The sequence below is a fragment of the Galeopterus variegatus genome, unplaced genomic scaffold (assembly GCF_000696425.1).
Source record: "Galeopterus variegatus unplaced genomic scaffold, G_variegatus-3.0.2 Scaffold5943, whole genome shotgun sequence".
Taxonomy (NCBI): domain Eukaryota; kingdom Metazoa; phylum Chordata; class Mammalia; order Dermoptera; family Cynocephalidae; genus Galeopterus; species Galeopterus variegatus.
Window position 1 is genome coordinate 86,844 of NW_007732054.1, and position 8,613 is coordinate 95,456.

Below are 8,613 nucleotides of genomic sequence, written 5' to 3' on the forward strand. Positions count from 1 at the left end.
TGGACATTTCGTGTGCTCATTGTTTTTTTTTTTTTTTTTTTTTTTTTTTTTTTTTTTTTTTTTTTTTCCTTTTTGTCTTTTTTCGTGACTGGTAACTGGATCGCAAAACTCAGTGTCACGCCCGCACCGCGCTCAACCAGTGAGTGGACTGGTCTCTATATGGGATCTGAACCCTCGGTGGGAGCGCTGCTGCGCTCCCAAGCGCTGCACTCTACTGAGTGCGCCACTGGGCCGGCCCACGTGTGCTCATTGTTACTGGGGTGTCACCGCTCTTGGGCCATCTCAGTGAATGGAGCTAGGAAATAAATACATCACATTTAAATCTATATTCATTTCTTTGTCTGTATCTATTGAGAACCACGAGTTACACCAATAGCTCCAATTCCAATCCAACACCACAGCGTTCAGTCGTTTTCTCCCTTTTCATATAGTGAAAGTTGGCTCCCTTTTTTCTCAAGCTATTCACTTCTCAGATCAATTTCCAGTCCCCTGTCACATCCTGGCTGGGTTACTGATGTCACCACTGCTCCCCTGTGCAGACGCCTTTCTCACTCCATGGGGTGGGGTGGGCACATCCCCCATGACACCAGTGTGGGTTGCTCAGGCTCTGACCCTCCCTCTGAGCTGCAGAGATGCCCCCTCACCCCCCATCGTGCCACTGCTGTCCCTGCCTCCCCTGACGAGGCACTGCAGCAGCCCCCACCATCGCGCCGGGCCTCGGACATGCCCCTCCAGGCTGCCCCTGCCCCACCCCCACCCAAGCACAGAGACCCATCTAGCTTGGCTCCACTCAAGGCTTTGAGTTTCAGAAGTTAGCCTGTTAAAAGAGATTTTCTAGAACTACCACATGATCCAGCCATCCCACTACTGGGTATATACGTAAAGGAAAAGAAATCAGTGTGTCAAAGAGATACTTGCGCCCCCATGTTTATTGCAGCACAATTGACAATAGTCAAGATATGGAATCAACCTAAGTGTCCATCAGTGGGTAAGTGGATAAAGAAAATGTGGTCTATATACCCAGAGGAATACTATTCAGCCATAAAAAAGAATGAAATCCTGTCATTTGAGGCAGCATGGAAAACCTGGAGGACATTATGTTAAGTGAAATAAGCCAGGCACAGAAAGACAAGTACTGCACGTTCTCACTCATACATGGGAACTAAAGGTTATCTCACAGAAGTGCAGAGTAGAATAGTGGTTACTAGAAACTGGTAAGGGCAGGGAAAGGGAGGATAGGGAGGGGTGGTTAACAGATACAAAATCACGGCCAGGCAGGAGGAATAAGTCCTCACGTCCTCTAGCACCCTAGGGTGACTACAGTTAACAATAATTTATTGTGGGCCGGCCCGTGGCTCACTCGGGAGAGTGCGGTGCTGATAACCCCAAGGCCGCGGGTTCGGATCCTATATAGGGATGGCCGGTTAGCTCACTGGGTGAGCGTGGTGCTGACAACACCAAGTCAAGGGTTAAGATCCCCTTACCGGTCATCTTTAAAAAACAAACAAACAAACAAACAATAATTTATTGTATATTTTCAAGCAGCTAGAAGAGGGGATTTTGAATGTTCCCAATACAAAGAAATGATAAATGTTTGAGGTGATGGATATGCTAATTACTCTGATCATTGTACATTGTACACATGTATCAAATATCACACTGTACCCCATATATATGTACAATTATTACGTGTCAATTAAAAAGTAATAAAAGAGCTCTTTTATTTTCCAGTGGTTTTCTGTACAAAGATGCGCTTGTTCCTTGCAGAATTCTAATAGACTGTAAAAGCTTGAAGAATCAAGACTGTGCTCAAGCTGGACTGGCCTCTGAACTTTGGGGTGAGGAAAGGAGGAATATTAATATATACAAATAGGCTTATATTTTCCGAGATAAACAATGGGCAAATAAACTGAAATTAATGAAAATTATGTTAATGAAAATGGTTATTTAGAGAGAGAGAGGGAACAGAGTGGAGGGAACGGGTGGATTCTGGATTTCTCTGAATGTGCCTTGTTTTATAATTTTGACTTGGGACCCATGTAAATATTTTACATTACTTTAAAAATATAAAATCAAAAAGCAATTCCTAAAAATCTAAATAAACAAATGAAACTAATTTTATATCAAGTTGGTGGCACAGGGAAGAATTAAGTGATGTTAAAATGTATTATTTTGGGAGCTGGCCCGTGGCTCACTTGGGAGAGCGTGGTGCTGACAACACCAAGTCAAGGGTTAAGATCCCCTTACCAGTCATCTTTAAAAAAAAAAAAAAATATATATATACACACACACACACACACACACACACACACACACATATATTATTTTGACCTTACACTCCTAGTGGGATATCTACTAAGAATAAAAAGAACCATGATGAAATCTTAAATGCATTCAATAATCTTAATTGTTCATAATGATGGTGGTATTGTTATTTTCAAATGTGTTCATATAGCTAATAAATAATTATATTAGTGTCGTTAGGAACCAACAATAGAGATACAGATTTAAAAATATGTCAAATCCTGTCATCTTACATTTGACTTACAAATATCAGTATGAAATAACGTTTTCTTTCTAAAAAAATACATTTTTCTTAGCTGTGTCTGCCAAAAAAGACCCAGAGGCAATGACTGCTCAGTCTCAATGAGCACCACTCAGGTTTTGGTCTCTAAATAACACCACCCTGGGTAGCCTCTGGGGAAGGCTGACTCCAGGTCCGGGGCAGGAAACGTGCAGGATAAGCCTGAAATAGCTTGGCATGCTAGATAGGAAAGAAGCCATGAGACAGTATGGGGGTCCTATCAAATTGACACAGGAGCCACCTTTAAGGTACTGCCACTAGCCAGAGATAGAACAATTTAATCATCAAAAATATTAATATTAATATATAAGGAATACATGGATTCAAACACATTTAAGTATGTAAAAAAAATCATGGGTTCAAAATGATACTTTAAAAAATTGGTCACTTTTAGAGGTTGCTAGGGCATAATGTTGGTTACTAAAGTGTCAATGCACCCACCCACTAATTCTCTGTTTTCAGAGGGAGCTACAGGTGCTGTCACCCACTATAGGGCTCGCAACTCCTACCAGTTTCTAAACTTTGATAATCCCAAACTCTGCCCTTTATTCCCTCAGCTCTAGGGCCGGGGGCTGCTTCCTCCAGGTGCTCAGTGATACGTTCATGTTTACGTTTTACCTCTTCAATTCTCAAAGACCTTGTTACCAATTCTTTAGATAAAATTCTGTTAAAGTACCTGGTTTAGTTTGAGTCTCCCTGGCAGGACTCTGACAGAAGCACCAAATCTTTTATTTTTTTTTTATTTAAATTTTTTGACAGCTGGTTGGTCTGGGGATCTGAACCCATGACCTTGGGGTTATAAGGCTGTGCTCTGTCTAACCAACTGAGCTAACTGGCCAGCCCTGCACCAAATCTTTATGCTGAAATTAGTCAAAAAAAACAAAAAAGGGCCGGCCTGGTGGCGCACTCGGTAGAGTGTGGCGCTTGGGAGCGCGGCGGCCCTCCCGCCGAGGGTTCGGATCCCATATAGAGACCAGTCCACTCACTGGTTGAGCGCGGTGTGGGCACGACACCGAGGGTTGTGATCCCGTTACTGGTCATGAAAAAAGACAAAAAAAAGGAAATAAAATAAAAATAAAAAAACCCCAAAAAACAATTTTCCTGCCTTTCCTGTGCTGATTGTATTTCAGGGGAAGCAAATAGCTGACCATGGAAAGCTTTTCCTTATAGAAAAACTCCAGCTAAGAATACAGAACTAATGATATAATTATAAAATCACCATTTAGCAATGCCTAATTAAAAGGAAGTAGGCAATGATGGTCAATGGCTGTAAAACCGTCAGGTGAGAGGCTGACAGGGAACACCTGAGTCCACGAATCAATTTTTATCATTAAAAGCAGCACATGCCTCTTGATGTGACGCAGCAGCACCTGTGAAGAATTCTTTCCCAAATAATAGCCTCCACGTCTACTTACCAGTTTAGGAGAAGAAGGGGGAGGGGCGTGGGGCAGAGGAACATGTTAACGTCACCGCTAGGGTTCAGTCAACCAAGTCACACATATGGGAAATCCTGCGGGCAAATGAACTGGTTTCATCAATGAATGAAGGCCTGGGAAAAGGGGAAGTGGGGATGTTGTAGATTTAAAAGACGCAAGAGACACCCAAAGGAATGCACCATGTAGACCTTGCTTGGATACTGATTCAAACAAACTGTAAAAAGACATTTTGGAGATAATCAGAGAAATTTGAACCTAGACTGGGTATTAGATGACATTGAGGAATTATTAATTTTGTTGGGTATGATACTTACTGGTATGGTGGTTATATTAAGAAAAAGAAATCCTTATCTGTTAAGAGATACTTATAATATACACAAATAAAAGACTGTGATGCTATCTGGGATTTACTAGGTTACTCCTGCATGAATAAACATATAAATGGATAAGAAAAATTCAGGGAAGCGGGGATAAATGAGGCAGGACTAGCAAGATGTTGACAGTTACTGCAGCTGGGTGACAGGTACAAGAAGGGGTTCGTTATTCCATTCCATATGCTTCTGAGTTTGTTTGAAATTTTCCACTATAAAACTTTGTTCAAAAACATGTTGGCTTAGCAACAGAAAAGTGTGCATATGTTCAGCTAAAGACATGAACAGGAAAGTTCACAACAGCACTATTTATAACAGTCCCAAACTGGAAACCACCCAAGTGTCCACCACCAGAAAAATGGAGAAGCAAATGGTGGGTATTTATGTAACAGAATGAATAACATGGATGAATTTCACAGACATAAAAAGAAGGTAAAGAAGCCAGACATAAAATTGTACACACTGTCTGCATCCATTTAATGTTAACATAGGCAAAATTAACCATGCTGTTAGAGGTTGGGATAGTGGTTCGGGGGTAGAGACTGAAAAGCAGCAAGAAGGGGCTTCCGGGGGCTGATATTCTGTCGTGAGCTGGCTGCCGGGTGCACCAGTGTCTGCTCACTTCGTGAAAATGCACTGAGCTGCACCCCTGTTATCTGTGCACTTACTTGTACGCGTATCAGTCTTTAGTAAAAAGTTTACTTAAAGGGCCGGCCCGGTGGCGCACTGGATGATGCGCCGCTTGGGAAGCGCGGCGGCGCTCCCGCCCTAGGGTTCAGATCCCACATACAGACCGGTTCCCGCTCACTGGCTGAGCGAGGCGCGGGAGCGGCGCCTAGGGTTGCGATCCCGTTGCCGGACACGGAAAAAGACAAAAAAAAAAAAAAAAGTTTACTTAAAGATATATAAACTTAGGGAAGAGGAAGGATGTGTTATCAAAGATCCAGAAGGAATCAAAGTGATCATAAGAGAATGTTTTTAGAAAAAGTAGTGACAACAAATTGGAAAATTCAGAGCAAATAATTTCCTAGCATAAAATAAAATACTAAGACTTACCCTGGAAAAATTAGAATTCATAAATAGACCAGTTACCAAATGAGAGATTGAAAAAGGGCCGAAAGATGGTGAAAGCAAAAAGGACAAGGCTCCCTGTTTTGAACACCAGCTCCCTTTTGGGAATCGTAAGTTGCCTTTCCGGCTACATTTGTTAGGCTAAAATAAATTGCTATTACTGATTATTTTGTCTTCTTCTCTTATGAAATAAAAACCGTGTTCGTGTTAAGATATGTCAAGCATTATTTTAGATAATTACATAAGTAATGAAAATGGCTCACGTGAGAAAGTTCATAAACTCTTCCTATGGTGACTCACTTAAAGCACAAAGAGCTAGTGAAAGGCTCATTAGTTTTGCTTTCTCCTTTCTCTCTTCTCTAAGGGTCTGTCATTTCCCAGGCCTGTCACTTGCTGTCTCCTACTACAGTAGCTTCTAATAAAGAGTTACTATTAGTTTTCCAAATCTAAACACAACGGAAATCTTTGTTGTGGTTATTCTTTGGCACATCAAAAAAAGGCACCAGGCCCAGATGTTTCTATGTTACCTTTAAATAATAGATCATTTATCCCCGTACTGCTATTTAAACTATTCCAGATCAGAGAAAAAGATGGTAAGCTCTTTCACATATTTTCTGATATTAATACAACATTAATAGCCAAATCTGATAAAGATACTACAAAAACTCATCTTGCTTATAAATATAGATGCAAACTCTCTAAATAAAACACCAAATTGAATCCAGCAGTTTATCAGAAGAACAGATCATGAGGTTTATTCCAGAAACGTAAGGATGATTCTTAAATAAGAAAACCACACAACTATATCCATTATATTTGAGAAAATATAATACATCATGAATGTATACACCATTCATTTAAAATGAAAACTCTAAGTAAACTAGTGGCGACGATGCTGAAAGTAAGTGTTAACACTGACTGCACTTCCAGAGGAAACAGCACTGGGGTGTCCCTGCTGCTGTCCCGGGCCTGCCCAGCGAGCTGTCCCAGAAACAGCTCTTGCCCACTGTGGCCTTTGCAGTGTCGATCTGGTGTTTCTCACTGGGTAACCTCTGAGACTGGGTCTCTGACTCTCCTGAGATGCCACAAGTGACCCCAAATAGTCTAGAACATTCATTTTCTGCTTAACAAAAACCCAGCCATTTCTATTACATACAACTAATAATTTCTATTTGTCTAGCTACTGTTTTTCTCCTTCCTTGCTTTCTTTTTGAATGAGTTTTTGTTTTTTTCTTTATTTTATATATTGAATCAAAATTGATTATACATATTTGGGGTTCAGCATTAAGATATGTTGATCAAATCAATATTACTAGCATATATATTGTTACAAATCGTACTTTTTATGCCCCTTGTCCAATCTCTCCCCATACCCCTCTCCTTCCCCCTCCCACCTCTAGTTACCCTAGATTTCTTCTCTCCTTCTGAAAGAGTGCTGGTTACTCTGTTGATTTGTTGCCTAGATGATCTGTCCAATGCTGAGAGGTGAGATCAGGTCCCCAAATATTATCATAGAGCAGATGCTTCTTCTGTCACTCTGGAATGGGCTTTGTGGAGAGAGACATCCTCTTCTTTTCTTTATCTCTGCTGGTGACTCTCCTTATGTCAATGCACTCCAGTGGCTGGCGGACCATCTGCGTGGGGGTTGTGGCATTGAGCCGTTTTCAGGGCAGCCATGGTTATTGCAGTGGCTGTGGTGAGCCACCCACATGGAGGTGATGTTTTGGGCATGCTCCTTGATGCTGGCGGTATGCCTGGTTGTGGGGTGTGTCTGGCCCCTGCCTCCACCCTCAGGTCCCCTGGCAGGCCCCAAGGCACTGGAGTGGTGTGCCTGGTTGTGTGTGGGGGGGTCCAGTCCCCAGATCCATGCCCTGGGCCCCTGGGCAGGCACCAAGGCACTGGCACAGTGTGCCTGGATGTAGGAATGGGGTCCGGTCCCTGGCTCCAGCCTCTTGTTCCCGGACAGACCCCAAGGCACCGGTGGTGTGCCTGGGCCAGAACTAATTTTTTGTCCTTTGCTTACTTCTAAAACGGGGGAACTTCCTGTGGAAAACAGTACTTTAGCTGTGTGGTTGAGCTAAATTGCTTGCTGCTGTTTCCCTAGGGAAGGCTTTTTGTTCAGCTAAGGGTTTAATGGTTGACCTTATAGGTACTTTCAGCTCTCCAGAGACCCGGTGGATCTGGATTGTGTAGAAACTCTAATCTGGGCCTGAGTTTTTTCATCAAACTGCACCCCATGTGATTCTGCATTCCTTACCAGTCTCCTCTGGTGGTCCTATGCTGATTGGGGTGGGGGGTCAGCTCTCCTTGCTGTGTCCCAGTGGGCCTGTCTCCCCTACTGCCCATGCTCTAGACACTTCCCATTGGACAGGTCCTATGGCACTCCCTTGCAATGACTTACCAGCCTCTGAATGGCTCCCCTTTTTCAGTGTCTCTGGCTCCTCGCTCCTGCGTGGGTCCACAGGAACTCTATTAGTGGCCTTGCTGTCCTGGGGGCCGCCAAGGCCCTCTTCTCCCCTGCCGCCTCCAAGTAACTCCATCTGAAGGAAACAGCTGCAGCTTCTGCCGGCTCCTGCTCCATGTGCTCAGCAGCTCCAGCCTTAAAGTGGCTGCGGCCCGAAATGCTCAGAGCAGTTTTTTCTTTCTCTCATTATGGTTTCTCCCACTTTCATGAACTCCGTAGGTCTCTCCTCCTCTTTCCCTGAGCTCCAGCTTCCCCAGCTTGGCTGATGTTATATTTTTATAGTTGTAAATTAGTTGATTTGTGGGAGAGAGTGATGCTGGGGACCATCTATTCTGCCATCTTGACCAGAACTCCCTTTAATGATTGAGTTTTTAATGGGTTTTTCTTTTTACTGGCTTGGAAGTTATGTACTCTATGTCTATTCTTTTGGAGGTTACCCTTAACATTTTAACATGTACAAATATACTCGTATTTTAACAAAGTCTAAACTTGGTCAATAGCTCTAGATCTTTCAAACTATTCAAAGCCTTCAGAACCCTTTAGTTATAATTGCCACCTTCAGGCTGGCTGGTTAGCTCAGTTAGTTAAGAGTGTAGCACTGATAACACCAAGGTCAAGGGTTTGGATCCCAGTACTGGCCAGCTGCAAAAAAAAAAAAAAAAAAAAAAAAAAAAAAAAAAAACCCCC